Genomic DNA, 25,604 nt, shown 5'->3' with positions numbered 1-25,604 from the left:
ACCTTTCTAGGAACTCTGGCTATGTAGAAGGCAACATGAGGCAGGAGGAAACTCTGGCTATAGAATCAGAGGACCTGCTGTCCAATCTGGATAATTATCTCCTCTGTGACTTAACCTCAAATCACTTAACCCCAATTGTCTCATCTATAAAATGAGATAGATTGCCTTTTAAGTCTATACCCCAAAGAGATCAAAGAAAGTGGAAAGGGACTCATAGAACAATAATGCTGTCACTATGCACAATGTTCTCCTGGTTCTGCTCACTTCACTATACATCAGTTTATATGAGTCTTTCCAGGTTTTTTAAAAATCATCATGCTTGTCATTTCTTATAGCACAATAATATTTCATTACAAGCATATACCACAGCTTGTTCAGTCATTCCCTAATTGATGGACATTCCTTTGATTTCCAATTCTTAGCCACCACAAAAAGTTGCTATAAATATTTTTTGTACAATTTTTCCCCCTTTTCTCTTTTTCAGTTACTATGAACTGTTTCCCTCCAGCCTATTCCCTTCCCCATGATATTTACTTTATTATCTGTCTTCTTTAACCCTTTCCCTCCTGAAAAGGGATTTGATTCTGGCTGGCCCCTCCCCCAATCTGCCCTCCCTTCTTTTACCCCTCCCTCCTCATCCCCTTTCCCTCCTGTTTCCTGTAGGGTTAGATAGATTACTCCAACCAATTGAGTGTGTATGTTAATCCCTCCTTGAGCCAATTCCTATGAGATTAAGGTCTTGAGCCTATTGTCATGAATATAACATTCATTTATTGCCCTGCTCCTCCCCATCTCTCCCCCCACTCCATAAGCCCTTTCCTGTTTCTTTCATGAGCAACTTCACACCATTCCAACTCTCCCCTTCCCTTTCCCCCAGTGCATTCCTCTCACTCCTCAATTTTACCCTAAAGATGTCATAATGGGGCAGCTAGGTGACACAGTGGAAAAAGCACCAACCCTGGACCCAGGAGAACCTGAGCCCAAATCTGGCCTCAGACACAAGACATTCACCCACTGTACAACCCCAGGCATGTCACCCAACTCCAACCACCCCACAAAAAAAGATAAACAAAAAATAAAAATAAACACTTTACAGATATCATCCCTTCATAATCAATTCCCACCTGTGCCCTCTGTCTAAATTTATTTCTATCATCTGCCCTAATACTGAGAAAATTCTCATGAGTTAGACATATCTTCTTCCCATGTAGGAATGTAAATAGTTTAACCTTTTAACATCCCTTGGGGGCAGCTAGGTGGTGAAGCAGATAGAGTATGGCCTCTGGAGTCAGGAGAACCTGAGTTCAAATCCGACTTCAGACACTTGATACTTATTAGCTGTGTGACCCTGGGCAAGTCACTTAACCCCAATTACCTCACCAAAAAAAAAACCCCAAAAACCTTTTAACATCCCTGTTAATTTCTTTTTCCTATTTACCTTCTCTAGGGCCTTGTATTTGAAAGTCAAATTTTCCATTCAGTTCAGGTCTTTTCATCATGAATACCTGAAAGTCCTCTTTTTCATTGAAGTCTTATTTTTTCCCCTGAAAGATTATGCTCAGTTTTCCTGGTTAGGTGATTCTTGGTTGTGATCCCAATTCCTTTGCCCTCTGAAATATCATGTTCCATGCCCTCCAGTACTTTAATGTAGAAACTGCTAGATCTTGTGCTATCCTGACTGGGGCTCCACAGTACTTGAATTGTTTCTTTCTGGCTGCTTGCAATATTATCTCCTTGACCTGGGAGTTCTAGAATTTGGCTATAATATTCCTGGGAGTTTTCCTTTTGGGATCTCTTTCAGAAGGTGATCAGTGGATTCTTTCAATTTTTATTTTACCTTTTGCTTCTAGAATATCAGGGCAATTTTCCCTCACAATTTCTTGGAAGATGATGTCTAAGCTCTTTCCTTGATCATGGTTTTCAGGTAGACCAATAATTTTCAAATTATTCTCCTGGACCTATTTTCCAGGTCAGCAGTTTTTCCAAGGAGATATTTTACATTGACCTCTATTTTTTTACTCATTTGGATTTTTTTTATTGTGTCTTGATTTCTCATAAAGTCATTAGCTGCCATTTGCTCAATCCTAATTTTTAAGCAGTGATTTTCTTCAGAGAGCTTTTGTACCTCCTTTTCCATTTGGCCAATTGGGCTTTTTAAGCTGTTGACTTTTTTTTTTCATGACCCTCCTGCATCACTCTCATTTCTCTTTTCATTTTTTCCTCTACCTCTCTTACTTTATCTTCAAAGTCTTTTTTGAGTGCCTCTATGGCCTGAGACCAATTTATATTTTTCTTGGAAGCTTTAGATGTAGGAGCCCTGACATTGCTATCCTCTTCTGAGGGTGCACCTTGATCTTCCTTGTCACTTAAAGAAACTTTCTATGGTCCTCATTTTTCTCTGTCTGCTCATCTTGCCTCTCTTTTACTTGACTTTTAGCTCCTTAAAGTAGGACACTGTTCCCAGGCTGCACTGTTCCAAGCTTCAGCGGGTCCCAGGTGGTATGATTTAAGGAGGGACAGGTTCTTCACTTGCCTGGCCTGTTCCCTAGTCCTTAGATAACCCCAGGCCTACTTGCTAATTAACCAGACACCAAAATTTTGTGTGCTGTGGTTGTTAGCTCCGACAAGCTTTTGTCCCTCCCCCACCTGGGCCACTGCTACTCAACCCTACTTCCTGGTTCCCAGCAGGGGTGAAAAACCCAAGTTCTTCCTCAGTACCAGCAGAGACCCCTGTAATCTCTCCCTTGCCAAGGGCTCAGCCCTCTCACCAGACTGTGAGCTTAGTTCCAGATGAGACTGGCACTGCAGCTGATTCAGAGGCTCTGGGGGTCTCTTTCCCTGGCTCGGGCTTCCTGGAACTGGATCTGTGTCAGTGTGACTGTGAGGTTGGGCTCTACTACTGCCTCAGCACAGAAGCCCCCTCCTGCCAACCTTCTAAGATGTCTTTGGCTGGAAAATTATCTCAGCAAGTTCTTTTGTGGGTTTTGCTCCTCCAGGAATTGTCCTTTGGCATTATTTGGAGGGTTTTTTGAGCGATCATGTTGTGAGTTCAAGAGCTTACTGCCTTTCTTCTGCCATCTTGGCTCTGCCCCAGAAAAAATCAGGACTCATGTACAAGGAATATTTGTATAATCTTTTTTTGTAGCAGCAAAGAACTGGAAACGAAGGGGGTACCCATCAACTGGGGAGAGATGGAACAAACCTAATGGAATGCTACGATGAAGAGGATGGTTGCAGGGAAAACTGATGAAGAGAGAATTGAGAGGAACCAGGAGAACAATTTATATGATAGCAACAATATTGTCAAGACAAACAATTTTGAAATAATGAGAACTCTTATGAGAGCAATAATAAATTATGATTCCTGAAGACTGGTGGTGAAACATGCTTCCCACCTCATGACAGAGAGGTGGTGATGCAGAATAAGCTATACATATATACACACACATATGTGTTTACACATACACATTGTATACACATACACATGCATATATGTTACAAATAGGCCTATATATTATGCATATGTGTATGTATATATGTGGTGGGACTCAAGACCCTAAGAAACCCAAAGACCCTAACTCCTAAGGAATCCTTAAACTTTAGACATGAAAACCAAATATTTCAGAAATAAAAAACAATCTCCATTTCCCATTTCAGGAATGTGATATTGCCAGGACACATAGACCAGGGATCATGCAGACCCTGGGATGTTTAGAGACAGTTCCATCTGTGATGTAAACACCTATAAACACATCAAGGATCTGTAAGGACAATATGCAAGTTCCATATGTTCGAGAGATGGATTCCTTGTATGTTAGTAGGATATGTGACTGATAGCTCATCACTTGACCCCTGAACACCCCCTCCTAGTAGTTTTGCAATCTCCTCACTTGGCACAAAGCCTTCTTTGTGTGAAACTGTATTAAAAGGTGAACTCTTATTCTCTTTGGAGAGATAGTCTCCATCTTACCACTGTCTCCCAGCTATGTATTCCTCTCTCTTAATAAATCTCTCTATTTTACAAGATTTGCAGTGAGCCTCCAATTCTTTGGGTGAGTTAGCACAGCCCCCCCAATCCAGGTCACAAGCTCCACCCACAACATAATGGTACAGAAACCGGGAGGAGTACAGGTAGGTGGGCTGCTCATTTGGTTCCTGGATTCCCCAGATGGAATGTGCACTGTGCTTTCTCCTGTCAGAAGCCTCAGTCTCATTGGGTGGGCCCCCACAGTCTGAGGTTGGATTAGCTCCACCCACACAGTTTGGGGAGGGTGGATCCTAGATAATCATCTGGAACTCTGAGCTGCTGTAGTTACTTTGCTTTTAGAAACCACATGTTAGTGGATACTAACACTGCATAAAATTACCTTGGGTGTTCAGCTTACCTTTCTATCCCAAAGCTTCAAAATATTTTCTTATGTATGACCTTATTAAATCTCACATTATCCTGAGAAGTGATAGGGGTAAAGGTTATTCTGAACCTCGGATGGGGAAACTGAGGCATGATCTCTTAATATCTTTAACAACATCAAAGCTAAAATCATCATCCAAACTTTGAGATTATTTATGCTCTGCTGTATTGGGCAGGTAAGTGGTGTAGTGGATAGAACCTGAAGATTGGAGTGAGGAAGACCGGAGCTCAAATCCAGCCTTAGACTAGCTGTGTGAATCTGGGCAAGTCACTTAACCCTTTTTGCCTCAGTTTCCTCAAAATGAGCCGGAGAAGTAAATGTCAAACCACTCTAGTATCTTTGCCAAGAAAGCTCAAAAAAGGGGGTCATGAAGAGTCAGACACAACTGAAAAAACCCCACTAACCGACAACAACAGATTGTTCTGACTTTTCTTCCCAGGCCAAAACAATCCATTTATACCCTAAGCAGAAAGAACTCCGAATGTTAGAGTAAGAAGGGGTCATAAGATTATCTAATGTGTCCTGCCCTGCCCTTTACTTTAAAGATAAGAAAACAGAGGCCTAAAGAGATCAAGTGAATCAAGTCACACAGCCAGTTATTGGCATTAAGTACTCTAGACAGGGAAAGGTCAAAAAGAGAGAAAGAGAGAGAGAGAGAATTAAAATGAAGAAAGGGGCCTTTTAAAACTCACATTAGGTCACAAAAGAAAAACAAAAACTAAATAAAACCCAAGCAGAGGGCAGTGGAGAGGATGCTTAGTAACTGCAGCTGTAGCTAAGGCCAAATTGCTAGAGATGGAAAAATCTAAAGACAAGGTCTGTCAGCCAAGCTTGCAGGATATTAGGCTTGCTTGATCTGGGCTGACAACTCCTCAGATGTGTTTATCAACTCTCTTCCAGGGAGAAGCCCCTGGGCATTTCTAATGCTCAGGGAGAAGCAAAGATTGATTTCCTATGATTGATATCTCAATGTTCCAATGCAGAGTTATTGATTTCCTTTGTCCAGCAATGCAGGTTTAGTGTTGGGAAAAAGAAGGGAAGGGCTATTGGAACTATGCCTTCTGCCAGCCCCTGGGCAAAAGGAGAATTCACCAGTTTGGATGTCACATTTTATAAGAGGCCTGATTAGACTGACAAGTGGAGAGGAAACCATAATAATCAATAATAACAAATGATGATGATAAATCATCGTGATAATGATGACTATAAAACTACATTTCTGTAATGATTTGAGGTATACAAAGCAATTTTGAGATACTAGCTGTACTGTTCAACACTTTCTAAAGTAGGCTAGGGAGATACCCAAACAGGATTAATGAGTATGATTAGAAGTGTCAGAGCAACATGTTTTTCTTTCCCCTTCAAACTCAAAGCCCACCCAAACTCCCCATAGTAATTCTTTCCCAACATATTATTCTCTCCCAAGCATCATCAGCATTCCAATCACTGCAATGAAATTTTTGCAGTGGTCAACACTTCATGTCAATAGTGCCTCCTTTAGGCAACATTAATTTGTAAATTTTTCTTCCCATTCTAAATAACAACAACAACAAAAAGATGATGATGATGATGGATAGATTATGTTTATATAGCTCCTTAAGATATACAAAGCAATTTAGACATGTTGTCAACTTTGAGCCTCATAACAACTTTGTGAGGTAGGTCACTTAATAGACTACAGTACAGTATAAACAGCATTTTTATATGCATCAGAAAAACCAAAAAAGTGGACCCACTTTATCATGATATTTGCTTTATCGCAGTGGTTTGGAACCAAAACCACAATATCTCTGAGGTATGCCTGTAGGAATACCTACAGAAGTAGAAAAGGGGAGCAAACAGAATCAAATGCTACAGAGAAGTTGAGAAAGATGAAAACTGATTAAAGGATGTTAGATCTGTCAATTGGTCATTTGAAGGAGAGTAGTTTCTTCTTCTTTTTTTTAGTGAATTCCAGAACATCTCTGGGCAGTTGTATATTTTATTTTATTTTAAATAATAAACATTTGTATTTATAGTTTTCAGTTCCAATTTGATCCCGCCTTCCCTCAATCCCCTCCTCCCTTCCTGAGGTGGTAAGCAATCAGATATGGGTTATACTTGTGAAATTATGTAAAATATTACCATATTAGTCATTTTGACTAATAAAACGAATAAAAGGAAAAAACTGAAAGTGAAAAATAGCATTCTTCAGTCTGTGATCAATCAATATCAATTCTTTCTTTGGAGGTGGATAGTATGCTTCATATCATTAGTCCTTTGGGATTGTCTTGGATCATTGTATCGCTGAGAATAGTTAAGTCATTCACAATTCATCAAACAATATTGCTGTGTCTGTGAACAATGTTCCCTTGGTTCTGCTCACTTCACTGTACCTCAGTTCATGCAAGTTTTTCCAGGACTTTCTGAAATCATCCTGCTTGTCATTTCTTATAGCACAATAATATTCCTTTACCATCATATACCACAGCTTGTTTAGTCGTTCCCCAATTGATGGGCATTCCTTTGATTTCCAATTCTTAATCATCAGAAAAAGAGCTGCTATAAATATTTTTGTACAGATAGGTCTTTTCTCTTTTTTGGGATGTCTTTGGGATATAGATCTAGCAGTGGTATTGCTGGATCAAAGGGTATATATGATTCTATTGACCTTTGAGCATAGTTCCAAGTTGCTAGGAGAGCAATTTCTATCAAGTGATAAGATCAGAATCCAGAAGGCAAAGGGTTTAGAAAAGAGTGAAAAAGAAAAATGGAGGAAAAATAGAGTAGATGGCTTTTTAAAGGAGTTTGGCTAAAAAAAAATGAAGGAGTTATAATAGAGGTATGGCTACTTTTACATGGCCAGTGATTCCCATAATCCTTTGTACAGAGTGATCACTCATTCCAAAATTTAAAAGGTACTTGTGTGCAATTAAATCTCCATGTTAGAGACTTAAGTTTGACAGAATTTTTGCCCCAACAATACTGTGAGGCATGTAGTGTAAACATTACCATCCCTATTTTACATAGAGGGAAACTGAGGCCTGCAGAGGCTCCAATAGTTGTGTAAAAACAGTCCGTTCTGTAATTAGGACTTTAGTTCAGATTGTTGGACTCCAGGTACAGTGTTATTTTCATTAAACCATATTTTTCCCCAAAGAAAAGCTGAAAGAATTCAAAATGCAGCGAGTTCCAGTAAGAAAGGGTTGGGAGAGTATAATAAGCAAAGATATAGCTATTGCTGAGCTGAGAACTTCAGAGTCAATTATCCCCCAAATCCTTAATGTTTTCTGTGCATAAGACTTCAGGTAATGTGCAACATGACCCAGAGAGAGCACAAGCCTTCCCTAGAGATACATGTAATACAGGGAAACACAAATGCACCCAGTAACAGTTCACCTATGTTGCTGCACATTGCTCTATTGAAAAGAGATCTCAATAATAAATGTTGGAGAAGATGTGGAAAAATTGGAACACTAATACATTGTTGGTGGAGATGTGAACTGATCCAACCATTCTGGAGAGCAATTTAGAACTATGCCCAAAGGGCTATGGGACTGTTCATACTGTGTGACCCATTGGTACCACTGCTAGGTCTGTATCCCAAAGAGACTATAGAAAAGGGAAAATGACCCACATGTACAAAAATATTTATAGCAGCTCTCTTTGTGGTGGAAAAGAATTAGAAATTGAGGGAATGCCCATCAATAAGGTAATGGCTAAACAAGTTGTGGTATATGAATGTAATGGAATACTATTGTGCTGTAAGAAACGATGAGCAGGAGGAGTTCAAAGAAACCTGGAAGGACTTACATGAACTGATGCTGACTGAGAGGAGCAGAACCAGGAGAACATTGTACACAATAATAGCAACATTGTGTGATGAACAATGGTGATAGACTTGGCTCTTCTTAGCAGTGCAATGATCCAAAACAGTTTCAAAGAACTCATGATAGAAAATGTTCTCAACATCCAGAAAAAAAGAACTGTGAATTATGAATGCAGATTGAACCATACCGTTTCTACTTTTGGACTGTTTTTTTCCTTCTTTTTTGAGGTTTTTCTCATGTGCTCTGATTCTTCTTTCACAAGATAACTAATGTAGAAATATATTTGATGTGATTGCGCATATACAACCTATATCAAACTGCTTTCTGTCTTGGGGAGGGAGGAGGGAGGGGAGGCGGGGAGAAAAGTTTGGAACTATAAATCATGTGAAAACAAATGTTGAAAGCTATCCTTATATGTAACAGGAAAATAATAAAGTATTTTTTTAAAAAAAGAAAAGAAATCTCAAATGTTTCTCTTAACTTCCCCTTCTTCCAATATATGCAGCTCTGCAACTGAAGTAAAAATTTGAGGTTCAGGGGTCTAAGCTCTCCTTCCTTTTGATTCTATAGGCAATTTTAGAGATGGAAAGGGGCTGATATCCTTATTACAGCTACTCCTGCTATGGTCCATTGGGTCATGAAGGTTGTTGTTTTTCATCCTTCATTCTTGAAGAGGACCCAAGACATCAGGAGCATAATGTCTTGATTTGCAAGTGAATTGGATTTAAGTGAGGCAGGACTGTGCAAAGTCACCAGCCTCACTCTGTCCTCTAGCATTGTTAGAGTCCAGTGGCAAGACATTGGTCAGGACAACTGGTGATACCCCAGATGAAGTGGAAGACCCTAGCCCTTTTAAGCTAAGGTCTTTCTTAGGTCTCAGTTTGTCTGAGGCAACACCATTCAGTGATTGAAGGCTAGTTTTGGGAAGTCAAACTAGCTCAGGAGAGTCAGACATGACTGAATGCCTGAGTAACAATAAAAACCTGCTCCTCAGATCAATTGCCTTAACTCCCTGATTGTGTTAGTATGCAACTGGGATAAACTATTGTTTGTCTTTCATTCTCAAGGAGGATTATGACATCAGGAAACTGATGGCATGACTTGCAGGTGCTTTGATAAATAGTGGAGGCTTTCTGGTCTGGAAGAGGTGGCATTTGAGCTTGACCTTGAGGTTGTCAACAGAGAGAGGGGGCATTTTGAGGCTTAGAAACCTTTTCAATTTCTACATAAATAGAGAGTTGTCTCTTTAGTTCTTGCCAGAGACTTGAGAATCGAAGTGACTTTCAAAGATCAAATGTACTCCATGCTTAATACAAACTAGGTCTCGATAATCATATAATTGAGCTAATTCTGTATGCAACTGTAGAGATGAGGCATAGGCTTTCCTCAATTCTTAAAATAAAATCTCTAAACCCACACACTTATGTCAATCTTGCAGCCAATTAAAAGGCCTAAAAGTGACAAACTTCCAGACTGCCAAGGCAGATCAAAACCCCACCCAAAAGAGTTTCCCAATCATTTGAATAATTATACTGTCACCTAGCAGCATCACCTCATATGACAGGGAGTTAAAAGAAATAATCCCATGACTACTTAAAAGCATTGCCCATGTATCTAGCAGTTCTGTTAACTATCACCTAAAGAGCTGAAAATTATTATCTTGAACTAGGAAATTGAATTATAGGTGCTTTCCTGATAGTTGAGATCAGGGCCAGTATATAACTAAGAGAGGTAAGCAGAGCTTTGACTCAGAACGCCTATATCCAGGCATAGCCAGTTCCTCTCCATCCCATTTTCTCACCTCTTAGTACTAATACTTTTCATGTTGGATAGCCACCACTTTCACAATCCTGTCCAAGTTGCTTCTCCCATAGATGAGAGGACCAGATAGCCCCCTTTCCCAACATGATGGCATCTATAGTTGGACTGTCCTCTGCAATGCCTCTACTCCCCTCAATGACTGTTTTTACACCATTAGAGAAAATTAAATTTAATTATGACTACACTTAAGATGGTGTCATGGATCTCAGTGACCTTCAAAACCTGGAGGTTTTACCCAAATAGGAGAAACTTGTGTTTTTTTCTATTGTGATGTGTTACATTCTTAAGTACACAGGCTGCCTTTAAGTAAAATTTTAAACCACAAAAAAAAAAAAAAAAAAAAAGGTGGTGTCATGGGTTGGCCCTGACTTAGATGGGTCCTCTAGTGGTTGATATCCAGTACTGAAACAAACTGAGACATAAGCCATTCAAGAGTTAACAAAGGGAGCTTTACTTTGAACCAGAATACAATACTTTGCTCAAATAGACCTGACCTCACTCATCTCCTTCCCTATTTGAACAGGGCAGGGCCTGGTAACTTCGGGATATAGCCAAGTGTGAAAGTTTCTTATTCCCTGTGGGGGGACCTGGGAGAGGACTTTTTACATCCTCAAGTCACTGCAAAGTCATGGCCATCCCACCTGAGACTACCAGGAAGCCATTTGTCTTAAGCCTGAACTAAGATAGAATCCTTGCCTTTTAGGGAAAGAACTAACCTAATATACATGTAGTGGATGTTGAGTCATTTCAGTTGTGTCTGACTCTTCATGACCTCATTTGGGGTTTTCCTGGCAAAGATACTTCCATTTCCATACAGATGAGGAAATGGAGGCAAACAGAGTTAAATGAGTTGTCCAGGGTCACCCATCTAGTAAGTGTCTGAGACTGGATTTGAACTCAGGAAGATCAGTTTTCCTAACTCCAAGCCTGGCACTCTATTCACTTCACCGCCTAGCTGCTCTTCATATACATAGAGGGAGGTTGTATAGGAGGGGAAGAACCTTATCACAGATGGGAAAGCTAGTCTCTAGTTAACAAGGTCTATTTGCAATCACAGATACCTATTTTGTATTTCACTTGTAGTGGGGAGTTTCTACATTAAATATAATTCAGACTACCAACCCATGGATTTAGTTCTCTCACATCCCTGATGAAGGGAGAACACAGCCAGGATATGACCCTTTATCCAAGCAGCCACTAAGCATCAGGAGCTAGGGGGGAGAGGACACACTGAGGTCTCATCTAGGCCCTGGGAACTGCCTGCTAGCCTAGCTCATAGATGAGTTATATGAACATATATGAAGCACTGAACAAAACCCCCTCAATCATAATCTATTTACTATATGTAGAGCATGCTTTAGAGCAAGAGTTCTTAACCTGGGTTCCATGGAGAGATGTCTGGGCAGTCTATGAACTTGCATAGGGAAAATACATATATTTTTTTTCTAAAATCTACCTGAAATTTAGCATTTCCTTCAATTGTTTCAAACTATTTTACTAAGAGGGGTCCATAGGCTTTATTAGGCTACCAAAGAAGACCAGGACATGAGAAAAGATAAAGAACTCATGCTTTAGAGATTGGAAAATGGTTGGGTAGATTTAAAACTTAAATCAGAAATCCAGGCTAAGAAAAAGCTCTCATACAGTTGTTCTTTGTTTTGGCATGTAACCCCTATAAACTCATGACTGCAGTGCAGAGGAGCAGGCCACTGGGCTCTGGGCAAGTTTCTAGGAACCCAACTAAGGCCATGAGAGGAAACCCCTATTTCTATGAGAATAGCCCGAGTAAAGCTATTGAGTCATTTATGGGGGTGAGTTAGGCTCTATCCTTGTTTCCTTTTAATAATAGTAAGCATTTAATTGCATTTTGAGGTTTGAAAAGCATGAATTATTTTACTTTATCCTCATCTGGTAAGTGGGTGCTCTTATTATTCCCATTTTACAGATGAGGAAACTGAAATAGATATGGGTTAAGTGACTCGCCCAGGGTCACACTGCTAGTAAATTTCCAAGACCAGATTTGAACTTGCGTCTTCTTGACCCTAGGTCCAGCCCTCTATCCACTGTACCATCTAGCTGCTTTTATCCCAACCTTTTTTCTTCTCAACTAATTACAACATGCAAAGATCCCAAAGTATATATTTGAGAGTGGAGGCAAGTATCTGCTTCTCCAACAATCACTTCCCCAGCACTTTTAGGAGGCAAATTCATCTGGTAAAATGAGAGTGGTCCAAGATGGGACCTTTACTATGCAAAAAGGTAAACCTGGGAAGGCATCTCTAGAGCTACTAATTCCTCCCATCTTCCCCACTCTACTCCCCAGTCAATCAGATGCAGGCAAAGATTTGTAGCATCCTCTGTCTCCAGTCAGCCAGAAGCCTCAGGTAGCTATAAAAAATATCCTCCAATCAATCTCATTTGGATTCATAAGTTTGGTCCTTTTTCTTTTTTCTTTTTTTAATGTGAATGCTGATTTACCACAAAATAATTCAGGGGGATAAGGCATTTGTCACTAGGTATAGGAATTAAAATTGGAATTTATACAATCCAATTTCAGAAGAAATTGAATAGGCCATTAATAAACTTCCAAATAAAAAAAAACAAACCTCCAGGACCAGATGGATTTGCAAGTAAACTCTATCAAACATTCAAAGAACAATTAATTACTTCTATAAACTGATGAAGAATGAGATTAGCAGAACCAGAAGAATGATTTATATAGTAACAACAACACTATAAAAATTAACAACTTTGAAAGTTGTAAGAACAATGACCACTCACAATTCCAGGGGATCAACAATTAAACATGCCACGCATTGCAGAGAGGTGATGGATTTGGGATACAGAATGAATTAGATACTTTTGTGTACGGCCATAATGAAGGAATTTGTTTCACTTGACTATGCATAGTTGTTACAAGGATTTATTCATTTTTTCAATGGGGTGGAGGGCTGGGAGGGAAAGAAAATAGATTTCTGTTCATTTTTAAAAAAGAAATGGAGAGTTATGCCACACTTGTGAAATGTTGCCTGCATTTTCAGATGAGGCATTGTATTATTAATTTCATTTAATTATTTTATTTCCACACAGGATAGAGGTAATATGTATTGTATGTTTGTAATGTAAAAACAAAGCAAGGGGGCAACTAGGTGGCACAGTGGATAAAGCACTGGCCCTGGATTCAGGAAGACCTGAGTTCAAATCTGGATTTAGACACTTGGCACTTACTTAGAAGCTGTGTGACCCTGGGCAAGTCACTTAACCCTCATTGCCCCGCAAAACAACAATGACAACAAAAAAAAACAACAAAGGAATAAAACTTAATTAAAAATTGAGTAGGAAAACTTGTTTGATTCTCCTTTTAATTTTAAGGGAAAAAAAACTTCTGTGAACTCAGTAGGTTGCTAGATCTGGAACTCAGGAAGACCTAGGTTTAAAATAACATCTCAGATTCTAACTTGGTAACACTGGACAAGTCCACTTAGCCCCTCCTAAACACCTCAGTTTCCTCATCTGTGAAATGGAAGTGATCATAAGACCTACCTCACAGAATTGTTGCAAGGATTAAACAAGATAATACTGAGTGTCCCAAAATTCTTAGTGCAGTTTTAAGCAATTAAAACTCTATTGAGGGGTGGCTAGGTGGCGCAGTGGATAAAGCACTGGCCTTGGATTCAGGAGTATCTGACTTCAAATCAGGCCTCAGACACTTGACACTTACTAGCGGTGTGACCCTTGGCAAGTCACTTAACCCCCATTGCCCTGCAAAAAACAAAACAAAACAACTCTACTGAGATTTCTGGAAGTGTCAAACACTTTGCAAATCTTTTTTTTTTTTTTTAAGTGAGGCAATTGGAGTTAAGTGACTTGCCCAGGGTCACACAGCTAGTAAGTGTTAAGTGTCTGAGGCCAGATTTGAACTCAGGTACTCCTGACTCCAGGGCTGGTGCTTATCCACTGCACCACCTAGCTGCCCCCCACTTTGCAAATCTGAAACACTATATAAAGTTAAGGACAGCTAGGTTGTGTAGGGGATAGAGCAAGAGCCTTGGTGTGAGGAAGACTCATCTTTCTGAGTTCAAACCTGACCTCAAACATTTATTAGCTGTGTGACCCTGGGCAAGTCACTTAACCCTCTCTGCCTCAGTTTCCTTATCTGTAAAATGAGCTGGAGAAGGAAATGGCAAACCATTCCTGAATCTTTGCCAAGAAAACCCTAAATTGGGTCACACAGAGTTGGACATGACTAAAATGACTGAATAACAACAATATAAAGTTAACCATTATTACCATTATTATTTCACAGAGGCCCAGCCAATTAAATAAAAATCACTTCAATAAGTATGTATGCCACACCCACTGGAAACACAAACAAAGGAAAACTGTTAAAGGCACAACCTTTCCTTTCAAGGTGCTCACGATCTCACAGGGAAGACAGGACATGAAGGCAAATAAGTAGCATTCGAGGTAGACCCAGACAAAGGGCCCCAGGAAAATTTCAGGAGGGATCCATCACTTTCAGCTGGGGAAATGAGGGGAGGCTTCATGAAAGAGATGGCTCCTCCATTGAACCTTAAAGAAAGAGAAAGATTTCAACAGGTAGAGATGAGGTAGGAGACTTCCCAGCAGGCAGGATTTCCTTGCCTAAATGTGTGGAGACAGAAACATTGCCTAATTTATTAGGTCTGCACACATGCATAAGCATCTGTAAGGAAGGAAGGGAAAGAGCACTTATTAGGCTCCTACTGACTACCACTTATGTAGCACCTGCTATATACTAGGCACTGTGCTAAGCTCTTGACAAATATTATCTCATTGGATTCTCACAACAATCCCCCAAAGTAGGTTGTTCTTATTATCCTCATTTTACAATTAAGGCAAACTGAGGTAGAAGTGAAGTGACTTGCCCCTGGGTGTCACAACTAATAAGTATCTGAGGAAAGATTTTACTTCGGGTCCTCCTGACTCCAGGCCTAGCGCTCTAGCCACTAAACCACCTAGATGCAAGGTGATTACTTATTTGATAATGATGACCAGGTATCTCTAGGTCTCTGACACCTGATTAGGTAAGATGCCAAGAAAAGGTATTTTTGAGAACTGGCATCTTTTCCAGCATAAATGATCGTTTTCAATGGGAGATGGTCTATCAAAGTTCCGGTTTACTAGGGCAGCTAGGTGGCACAATAGATAAGAGCACTGGCCCTGGAGTCAGGAGTACCTGAGTTCAAATCGGGCCTCAGACACTTAACACTTACTAGCTGTGTGACCCCGGGCAAGTCACTTAAAAAAAAAGTGCCAGTTTACTTCTGGAACACACATGCCACCATCCCCTACCCATTTTGCTTAGCTCTCCTTGGTAAGCTTGGATTTTGCCTGGGCTGTGGAATTCTTTATATTTGGGTTGCCATCTGTGTGACCTTAGACAAAACACAAATCACTTAACCTTTCTGGACCTCAGTTTCCTCATCTGTAAAATGGTGGCCAGGTTAAGGGTGGGGCCTGGGAGGGGTGGACTACATGGCTCTTTCAAGCTTTGGACCAATGATCCAACGATTGCCCACCTAAGATATCACCCACCTGTTTTCTTGATTCTCTTTGACCTGCCCAATCTGATTAAACATCCTAGGGGAGGTTTAATCACCATCAGTTTCACAGAATCTTGATTTGCTTGATCTTTTCCCACCTGGAGCAATTGCCTCTGGGAATGATGATTTTTTGCTTGCTGGGCCTCAAGATCTGATATTCAGGGTTTCACAGCCCTCCCTCTGGGGTCAGGATAAGACATCTATGAAGAACTTCTCCCCCACCCCCCACTTCCCCCACCCCCCACTTCCCCCACCCCACCCCCACAAAACCTTTTTCACTCCTCCTTAATCTGAGGTCCTTCCCTCTGAGATTAATTCTAATTTATCCTATCTATAGCTTGTTCACACATAGTTATTTGCATGTTGTCTCCCCCCATTAGACCATGAGATCCTTAAAAGCAGTGACTATTTTTTTTTTTGCCTTTCTTTGTATCCCCATCACTTAGCACAGTACTTGGCACAGAGTATGCCATTTCTTGCTCTCTGTGGACCAATAATTAATAAGTGCTGAGTGACTGACACACATATTCTAGTCACCCAGACAAAACAGAAGCCATAAACCCCTGAGACATTTCCTGTGAGGCAGTGTATGATGGCATGTCAGAAGCTTTGGAATCTGAAGACCTGGATTGGTCCCCATTTCTGCCACTCACCAACCAAGTGACCATGGGCAAATTGCTTATCTTTTTGAGTCTGAGTTTCCTCATCTGCAAAATGGAGTTGATAATACAACTTGTTAACTACTAATCTCACCAGATGAAAGCATTTCATGAGCCCAATTGGACTCCTGGCCTCAAGTCTCTCCATGATTTAGTGCCCCAAACTGCTGCAAAAGTGACTTTCCTTTAGGACAGATCTGACCAACTCTACTCAATAAACTCCAGTGGCTCCCTATTGCCTCTAGAATAAAACATAGATTCTATTTAGTTTTTCAAGCCCTTCACAGTCCTGTCCTGTTTTATCTTTCCAACCTAATCATACCCTGCTTTCTGCTCCCATACTCTATGATCTAAACAAACTGGCCTTCTCTCTGTTTCTCACATACAACATTCCATCTATCATCTCCATACCTTTGTACTGACTGTTCCCCAGGTCTGGCATTCCCTTCCTCCTCACCTCTTCTCCATAAAATTCCTTTCTTCCTTTAAGATGTAAATCAGGGGGCAGCTAGGTGGCGCAGTGGATGGAGTACCAGCCTTGGAGTCAGGAGGACTTGAGTTCAAACCCAACCTCAGACACTTAACACTTACTAGCTGTGTGACCCTGGGCAAGTCACTTAACCCCAATTGCCAAACACATACACACACACACACACACACACACACGTAATTGGGGGGGGGCAGCTAGGTGGCGCAGTGGATAGAGTACCAGCCCTGGAGTCAGGAGGACTTGAGTTCAAACCCAGCCTCAGACACTTAACATTTACTAGCTGTGTGACCCTGGGCAAGTCACTTAACCCCAATTTGCCTCACTTTAAAAAAAAATGTAACTCAGGCACCACCTTCTACTTTTCCTGATCCCCTCCATTAAGACTGCCCTCCCTCTCAAAGGACCTTGGATTTAACTATTTTGTATTTATTTTCTTTATATTTATTCTGTGTGTACTTATAAATGTCCTTGTCATTTACCTTCATTAGAGTGTAAGATTCTTTCAAATAAGGACTATCTTATCCATTATATTTGTATCCTTGGCACCTTGCTCAATGCCTGAAACAAAGTAGGCATTTAATAAATATTTGCAAGTTGAAAAATAAAATCCTTAAAACAAATGGGTATAGTCAAGTAAAACAAATCCCCACATCGGCCTTGTTTGAAAATATATGTCTCTCTGCATATTTAGTCATTCCTCTCTCTCCCAGGAGGTAGGCAGCATTCTTTCCCATCTGACCTCTGGAACCATAGTTGATCAGAGTTCTTGGAAGAGGAAGAAGGGAGAATGAAGAGAAAAAAATTTCTTGTTGATTAAAAAAAAATTAATTGAAAAGTAAATGATTGATTGATAAGCCTGAGATCACCATTCAGAGGGGTTGACACACCAGGGGAGTTAGTAGGCATGAGAGAACATTTACAGGCTGGAACTAGTACACTATATTTAACAGACATGTGGCAGGTGAAAGATAAAATGATTGGGGAAACAAAGCTTTAATCTTCTGAGCATATCGATTTATTGAGCAACGCATGTCAATTGCCAAAATCGGGACCAGGTCCCTTCCTCATCTTATGGCTGGACCCCAAATGCAGGAGAAGATAGACTTTTATCCATTAAAAGCAATTTATCAAATAAGGCCAATTAATTAAAAGGAAACAATACAACGTTAGATAATATGATTGAATGAAAGCTTAGGGATTTCCTAAATTGGGAAGGAGAGAGCAAACAGGTGCAATTCTTTGAATTCAGGAAAAGAGGTCTCCAGCTCCTAGAAGTGTCTGTAAACAACCAAAGGAACATGAAAATAATAAATTATTGATCAGTATGGGGACAGTTTTCAGATAAGACATATGGGTTGCTTGAGATGTACAATTGTGAATTCCTTGCATCAATCTTTGGATCTGACAGGGTTTTTGATCAGCATAACTTAGGTCCTTAGTTAATGGTCTCTAAACATCAGGTAGTAGTGCTCCAGCTTTCCAGTCATGCAGACAGGGCTAGGTTCAAACAATGAAATAAGGTTTTCTCTGAATTCTCACAATTGAATAAACTTTTCTCACAAGACAGAATTTGGACTAGACCCATAATTGAATATAAAGAGAGCTGAGCTAGCTCCAGAATTGCATCACAAGATGGAATCAGTATGGATTACTCAATTCCCACAATTAGCCACTTCCTGTCCTAATCCCCTCCATTCTTTCAGATAGAAGTAAGAGACATGGACAAAACAGCACCTGAATGAGAAAAAAACTACAGGAAAACTGAAGAAACCCATAGATCTAAAGGTGGAAGGGGCTGTCTAGTTCAACCCTCTCGATTTTACCAGTGAAAATACTGATGCCTTGGGGGCAGCTAGGTGGCGCAATGGATAAAGCACCGGCCCTGGATTCAGGAGTACCTGAGTTCAAATCCGACCTCAGACACTTGACACTTACTAGTTGTGTGACCCTGGGCAAGTCACTTAACCCCTATTGCCCTGCAAAAAAAACCAAACAAACAAACAAAAAGAAAATACTGATGCCCAGCAGGCTAAGTGATTTGCTTAAGGTCACACAAGTCCTAAGTATGAGAAATGGGTGTGTCCTCTAACTTTTGACTTTACCCTCTTACAAGCAAGGGAGTGTTAATAATTTTGTTCACCAACAATACTCCAGACCTCAGATCCTATCAAGGCTCTCTTTGACTCATGAGCCTTAGAGAGCAAGCAAAATATGCTAAGCCCTGTTGTTTTTAAAAGCTAGACAAGGCGGGGGGGGGGGGGGGGGGTGCAGTGGATAAAGCACCAGTCCTGGATTCAGGAGGACCTGAGTTCAAATCCGGCCTCAGATACTTGACACTTACTAGCTGTGTGACCCTGGGCAAGTCACTTAACCCTCATTGCCCCTCCCCCCAAAAAAAAGGCTAGACAAGGAGGAAAGGACCTACATGTGCAAAAATATTTATAGCAGCTCTTTTTGTGGTGGTAAAATATTGGAAATTGAGGGGATACCCATCAATTGGAATGGATGAACAAGTTGTGGTATATGAATGTAATTGTGCAATAAGAAATGATAAGCAGCACAATTTCCGAAAAACCTGGAAAGACTTGTATGAACTTATACAAAGTGAAATGAATGGAACCAGGAAAACATTGTACATAGTAACAGCAACATTGTGTGGTTATCAACTATGAATGACTTAGCTCTTCTCAGCAACATAGTGGTCCAAGACAATTATGAAAGATTCATGATGGAAAATGCTATCCACATCCAGATAAAAAACTGATGGACTCTGAATACAAACTTTTTTCACATACTTAATTTTTTCATAGTTTTTTTCCCCTTTTGGTCTGTTTCTTCTTTCACAACTGTGACTAATATGAAAATATGTTTTACATTATTGCACACATATAACCTATATCAAATTGCTTACCATTTTAGGAAGAGGGGAAGGGAGAAAGGGATGGGAGGGAGGAGGAAGAACAATTTGGAATTCAAAATCTTGTGAAAATGAATGCTAAGAATTGTCTTTATATATAACTGGGGGAAATACTATTTTTTAAAAAGCTAGATAAAGAGAAACTGTCCCTAACCTGGTTATAAATGAACTCAAGTTATGATATTAAATACAGTTCAGAAGCATTAAAATATGGAAATTTCTGTAGCTTGTTCCTTTCCTACAGCAGGGAATTTTCTTCCTTTCTGTTGACCAAGGACCAAATTCATTATATTTGAGCAAGCAGTGTTCAGAGTAGCCAAGTGGCTTACTAAACATTGTAAAATTGCATAGAAACTGTCAAATGTTCCCTTCTTGTGGAATATTTTGCCCAATCTTATTCCAAAGTGAAATCTTCTTCCACCAAGTCCCCCTAGCTTTCCAGAGTTAAGAAAGATCTGGGAGTCATATATCTACATCAGAGTTTAAACAGATAGGAAAGCACTTTGTGGTGGGAAAGGTTGATCTTCCTATGTTCCTGCTTTGCATTCCTCTATGTTCCAGCCCTTGGTACTCAGTCCAGACACTGTACAAATTCTCTGCTGGTAGCTGTGTCTTCACTTCAGGTAGAGTTATCTTATTTATCTCTCCCATACACTTTCCCAACCCAAAGTAGAAGCTCAGGCTGTGTCACCTAGGAAGCTGATTCTCAGTGCCAAAGCCCACTGCTACTTGACAGGATGCAAGTTTCAGCCTTCCCTGTAATAGGAAGTCATCCCCCCCCTCTTGTAGCCTCTCCTATCCTACCCTTTTCTCTACTGCTCTTTCCTTACCTTCTCAGCCTTCCTCTGACACAACCAAATTGAATGGTAGATGAAATCCTCAGCAAACACAAAGGCAGAGGGGAAAGGGGCCAACTTGTACCCCTGGCATAATCAATCTAACGGTTGACCTCTTCCACAACTTTTCCCTTGACCCTAGTAAGCAACCTAACAGTCCTACTGCAAGTTTATGCTCTCTGAGAACTATTGACCCAGTTTACTCCTGTGCCCATCCTCAGGATCCCTCTGGTTTCTTGATGAAAGGCATTGCAAATCCCATTAAATATAGATAATGAAACTGAGATTCAAAAAGGACAAGAGACTTGCCCAATAGATAGTAAGTGTGAAAGTTAGGAGGCAATTTCCACATACTTAATATTATCTTAAGATTGCAATTTTGTAATCAAGGATACTTCTGTTGAACATTAATTTTACTTTTTTTGTTTGGTTTTTTTTTGGCAGGACAATGAGGGTTAAGTGACTTGCCCAGGGTCACACAGCTAGTAAGTGTCAAGTGTATGAGGCTGTGAACATTTGAACATAATTTTACCTGGACACAAATGTTGGGTTTCATACCCCTCTAAATTTGGCTCTATGAATAAACTAGGTAGAGAGAGCAGCAGTTAGGGAGGGAGTGAAGGGGCAGTGGTATACTTAAGATGTGAGATCTTACTAATATGTGTCAGAAAATGCATGGCACAAGATACAGAGACATGGTATAGTGGAAAGACTATTGGACTTGGACTCAGATGACCTAGGTTTGAGTCCCAGCTCTTCCATTAATGGCCATGACAAGTCAGTGGTTCTCTCTGGGCCTCAGTTTCCTCGCTGGTAAAAAAGGAATGATAAAACTGGCCTTATTTACCACATGGGGCTATTGCAAGAAAAGTGTTCTATAAAGTGCAATAGAATAATGAGCTATAGTTATAATTAATGATAAATAGCATAGTGTGATGGATAGAATGCTGGACAGAATGTTAGGAAGAAATCTGGGTTTAAATCCTCTCTCACATTAGCTAGTTGTATGCCCTTGGAGTAGGTCAATTAAACTCTCTGAATCTCAGGCAACTCTCTAAAATGTATTTGCTAAATTATAAAAGGGTTTCCCTCATTGGAGGGAATTCCTACACTAAAGAAATCATACATGGTTGAAGTATTTATATACCATTCTTAGCAAGGATAGCATGGATTCTGCTGACCCTAATTATAAATGAAATATGTTGTGTCCTTTAAAAAAAGAAAAGAATGGGGGCAGCTAGGTGGTGCAGTGGATAAAGCACCGGCCCTGGATTCAGGAGTACCTGAATTCAAATCTCGTCTCAGACACTTGACACTTACTAGCTGTGTGACCCTGGGCAAGTCACTTAACCCCCATTGCCCTGCAAAAAAACAAAAACAAAAACAAAAAACATTAGAAAACTATAGGCTATTGGTTTCTGATTATGGGAAAACATGAATGATTATTCACTCAGACAAAATAACACACTCAAAAGATACATCTGCAAAGCCCTGAGCTCCTATGCATTTGAAACATCAGTTTTTACCTACACCAGTTAAGGCACAAACCTAGGAACATGAATAGTCTCATCTGGAAGAGGGATCTGGGTAAATTCATCACAGTGATACTCATAAGTAAGGCAAAAAGTCACTGCCCCATCCTCCTGGACAACTAGAAACAAAATCCTGCTCTGTTCATTGCTACTACGATTGGACATTCTACACACAGCTTTGAATTCCATTAAACTGTCACTGATGTCTTGTCCCATTTCAGAACCAAGGACAGAGTGCTCAAGAGGGCAAATACATCTTCATGATACTGCCTAGGACAGCATCTGTGTCTCTTTCAACTTGTATGGGGAACCCAGAGGTAAATAAGCTATTTGAGGCTGTTGAAGATGGAACGAGTACATGTGGAGGTTTTTGTTTTGTTTTTAAGATTTTCTTCATTCCTTTTGCTTTTTTCCCCCTTATATTCATTTCTAAATATAACCCTTCCCTTCCATTTGAGCCCTCCTTCATATCAAAGATTTAAAAAGAGAATAAAAGCAGGTCAGCAATCAATAAACCTTTTTTCTAACTTTATTAAAAAGAGAGAAAACTCAAAATAGGAAAATAAAAAATGAATGTGTTCACAACAGCAACAAAATAATAATAATTTTTTTTTTGGTGAGGCGATTGGGGTTAAGTGACTTGCCCAGGGTCACACAGCTAGTAAGTGTTAAGTGTCTGAGGCTGGAATTGAACTCAGGTTCTCCTGAATCCAGGGCTGGTGCTCTGTCCACTGCACCACCTAGCTGCCCCATAATAATAATTTTTAAAAGTTAACATTTATATGGTGCTTACTATATTATCTCATTTGATCCACATGACAGTCCTGATAGGGAGATACTATCATTATTCCAATTTTTACATATGAGGAAACTCAGGCAGGCTGAGGTTAAGTGACTTGTCCAGGGTCATACAGTTGGAGCCCCAGACATCGATATAAATGTATTTATACAAAATCTGTAAATGTGTATATACATGTCTGAGGCCAGATTTGAAATCAGGTCTTCCTGAACCCAGGTTCAGCCCTCTCTCCACTGTATCACTTAAAAAAAAAGTTACCAAAATCAATTTTGGAAAAAAAATCACAATATTAGCTGAATCTGGTAGCATATACAATACTCCACACTCATAGTCCAGCACCTGTGCAATGAAGAAAGGGAGGTACATTTTCCCCACAGGAATTGCTTACAAAATACCAGATGTTTCTTTTCAGTCTGAAACTTCAACTTATAGAATGACAGACTCTTTAAAATATTGTTGCTACAAACAATTTTAAAATAAATGTCAATTAACCATTAATTGAACCAAACAGAGCAAATCTCCAGATCAAATCCCCCAATCTGAACCATTTGTATCTTAAGCAGAAAAGGAGGAAGAATAAGTGATACTATACTGAATAGCAAGTCATTGCATCTTAGTAGTTAGTATGGACCTGGGTTTGGATTCTGATTCCAACACTTAGCTGTGTGATCCTGAACAAATTCTTTACTTTTTCTGTAAAATGGGGATAATCATATTTTTTTTCCAAGGGGCAATGGGGGTTAAGTGACTTGCCCAGGGTCACACAGCTAGTAAGTGTTAAGTGTCTGAGGCCGGATTTGAACTCAGGTACTCCTGAATCCAGGGCCAGTGCTTTATCCACTGTGCCATCTAGCTGCCCTGATAATTGTATTTTCAATGCCTAACTCATAGACTAATAAGGAAATCATTTTGTTAGCCATAGCTATATAAAAATGTGAGCTATTATTATTACTACCCCGTGACCTTGGTAAAGTAATTATCTCCCTGGGCCTCAATTTATATTCCTCACCTGTAAAAATGAGAATGTTGACCCAGAAGAAAGTACAATGAGTTCAAAAGATCACTGGTCCTGGATTTAGAGGCTCTAGGTTCAAATCCTAGCTCAGGCACTTACCACCCATGTGACCCTGGGTAAACTCACTTAGCTTTCTTGAACCTCAGCTTTCTCATCCTTAAATGATGAACTTGGATTATGTGAGCTGCGATGAAATAATGGGATTTAGCAGATACTCAAAGACCCACCTGGAGATTAATCAAGACTGATTGAATCAAGTGAGAGTAATTGACTGCTGATTAAGCCTAATTCAAGTTAATTGGATTGTAATCACACCTGGCTATCCCTTAAGAAGGTATTGTTCTCAGAAACTAGACTGTGAACTCAACTTGAGAACACCTTCAAAGACAATGGATTTGGATGATGCCAACCAATCACCTTGAAGCAGTGTGTAAGGACCACCTCTGTTCCAGATCTATAAAAAAGCTTCCACAAACAGCTTGCTAAGGAATGCTGATTAAAACAGGCTGGTGAAGGAGTTCCTGATTAAGACAGGCTCGTTGAGGAGTTCCAGATTAAAGCAGGCTTGTGGAAGAGGACTTCAGGAAGAACCCAACCAAGCTGGAACTCTAGGCTAGGTAGGACTTCTTTTTCATAACCTTCTGAACTCTTTGTAAATATCTGTATGTTCTAATAAATGTTTAATGCCCAAAGACTGGTACTGAAGCCTTTTAATTTTTGGCTACCACAATTAAGATTTTAAACATCACAGAGCTCTAAGGTCCCGTTCCAGCTCTAAACCTGTGATTCTATGATCCTACTTGCTTCCTAAGAACCCTGCTTCATGATTCTAATACAGAACCTTAGAGATCACCTGGTGAAGTCTAACCTGCTTCCTATTCCAATATGACCTAAGGGAAAGAGTACTCCATTTTCAATCAAAGGGCCTGTACTATACAATCTACTAGCCTTGTGAATTTAGGCAATGGACAGCTTTTCAGGCATCAATTTCATTATCTTTTTTTTTTTTAACCTAGACTTATTATTTCATTGCTACAGGTAACTTCTAGCTACATATAATGGGTTCTTCCCACTAATTAGGACAGTTTGGCCCAGGGAGTCACAGTGACAAGGAGGGATAGAAGGAAGGTGGCCAGTCATAGTTGGGCTTCTGGGGATTAGCATGTGGTTAATATTGGAATAATTTTAGGTCATGTCTGACTCTCCATGACCCCAGTTGGGGTTTTCTTGGCAAAGATACTGGAGTGGTTTGCCATTTCCTTCTCCAGCTCATTTTACAGATGAGGAAACTGAGACAAACAGGGACTTGCTTAGGGACACACAGCTGGGTCTTTACTTCCAATGTAGGAGAATATAAGTAGACCCAGTCTCCTTTCCACTCCCCAAAAAAGCATCAGAGGTAGGGCTTGAACACAGATCTTCCTGACTTCAAGGCCCCATTCTTTATATAGTATACCAGGTTGCTGCTCCTTTAATTATCTATATAAGGATAAGGGTTGATCCTTTGATTATCTATGTAAGGGTAAGGGTTGATTGAGTCAATCAATTAGAGACAGCTAAACAGCACTGTAATTAGAGAGGTGAGCCTGGAGTCACAAAGAGGAGCCTCAGACATTCACTTAGCTGTATGACCCTGGGCAAGTCACTTAACTGCTGTTTGCCTCAGTTTCCTCAACTGCAAAATGGGAATAACAACACCACTTACCTTGTAGGGTTGTTTTGAAGATAA

This window comes from Dromiciops gliroides, chromosome 2 (genome assembly GCF_019393635.1).
Source record: "Dromiciops gliroides isolate mDroGli1 chromosome 2, mDroGli1.pri, whole genome shotgun sequence".
NCBI classification, from domain to species: domain Eukaryota; kingdom Metazoa; phylum Chordata; class Mammalia; order Microbiotheria; family Microbiotheriidae; genus Dromiciops; species Dromiciops gliroides.
Note: the sequence above shows the minus strand (reverse complement) of the source record.